This window comes from Eubalaena glacialis, chromosome 5 (genome assembly GCF_028564815.1).
Source record: "Eubalaena glacialis isolate mEubGla1 chromosome 5, mEubGla1.1.hap2.+ XY, whole genome shotgun sequence".
NCBI classification, from domain to species: domain Eukaryota; kingdom Metazoa; phylum Chordata; class Mammalia; order Artiodactyla; family Balaenidae; genus Eubalaena; species Eubalaena glacialis.
In genome coordinates this window covers 74,064,632-74,066,299 of record NC_083720.1, presented here as the reverse complement: position 1 = coordinate 74,066,299, position 1,668 = coordinate 74,064,632, and positions in this window count along the sequence as shown.

The window sequence follows — 1,668 nt, the reverse complement described above, 5'->3', positions numbered from 1 at the left end:
TCAATACTGGAGGATTCATAGGATAAGCAGGCTACAGTAGAAATGATTAAGCCATTGATTGATGTGCCTGGGAGCCAAATCATATGCCTTTGGACACTGAAGGAAGGAATTTTCTAAGGGAATGTGTTCTTGGTGGCTTAATGGAATATATCTTTTGAAAGGCTCAGACGATTCAAGCAAGGCCATGAGAATTCATTTGACCTTGGCAAAATCAGTCCTCTCCCTACTGTCATACTACCTTCAGCAGGATTGAAGGGAAGGCCACATATCCTGCAAGGCTGCCACTTCACAATGATCATGATACCACCAGTCTCTCTCCTATAAACTGCCAAGAAATCAGGCCCAAAGCACAGGCTACAGTGAAGATTGATACCCACCTTCTCTTAAGTGACCATCAGAATTAAGCTCATTATGTCAAATGCCTTATATATTTCAGCAGGCCAAACAGAATTATAAGCTCCTGGGTCATTCATTATCATTCATAGAGTTTAGTACATCCCCTGATCTGAATCAGTCACTCTCTCCTCCCCAACCAGACCTACCCTTCCACTGTGTGCCTTGGAATTTATAATACCTCTTTCTTTAACTGAAACTTGGCTTTGAAGACATCATATCCACTTCAGCTCTCTCAAGTAGTAGCTGAGTTTTCTCCTACACCCCACTTACAGAGGAGCTAGAGGGGAAGTCCTTGATTCTCAATGCTACTTTTAGGTATTTTTATTGTTCTTTCTCCTTAAACAACAACAAACTCAGTTTCTTTGAAGTACAAGCTATCAGACCACTATCTCTCTTTATTGAGCTGTCTACCAGCCTCTTGCTAACTTTTCCTTATTCAGTAAAGATTTTAGATTCTGGTCTTCTGTCTTTCTCTCCACCACTACTCTACACTCCTCTGCTGGGTAACTTCGGCATTCACAAAAATTATCCATGTAAACACCCTAGCCTCTGAGTTCCTTAATCTTCTTACTTCCAATATTATTTTCCTTCACTACATTTCAGCAAAACACTATCATGGTCACATGCCTTGGAGAACTTCTTACCACATCACTGTATCACTTCTCAAAATCTTGATTTCCAGCATTCCATACTCTTCTGATCAATCATCTCTTAACTTTCTATCTCTACCATCACTACCATCCTCAATCAACCCTTTTGGAGCAGCCAACTAGTGACCTACCACTTCTTCACTGTCTATTCTTCCTCCTGTGTAACTGTCTTTTCCTTTTTTGTGGCTTACTGTAACGAATCACTCCATTGCGTACACCACAACTGCCACGCCCCTCTCACCTTCCGTCTTACTCACTAGAAAAACCCAACCCTATATTAAACAGAATTCTTTATCTACTTCACATCAGCACTGAGCAGTTAAACATGGCTTGAGAAGAGTGTGCAACCATGTTGACTGCTCTTACTTCAAAAAAATTTTTAAATTTTAAATTTCAAGTCAGCCTTACCCTGTTCAACAGTCTTGCTACATTTCCCTGGTCATTTCCACTCTCCTAGGTAATTATTTCACAGCTTTCCCTCTACCTTCAAACATCAAACATCACCCCACCCCACCTCTCAGTCTTAGATAATGACCACTCTTCTGATTTGACTGAGAAAATAGAAGGAATTGGAAGAAAACCACCTCATTTTTTTCTTTACTAAATCTGTCAGCCTGCCAGC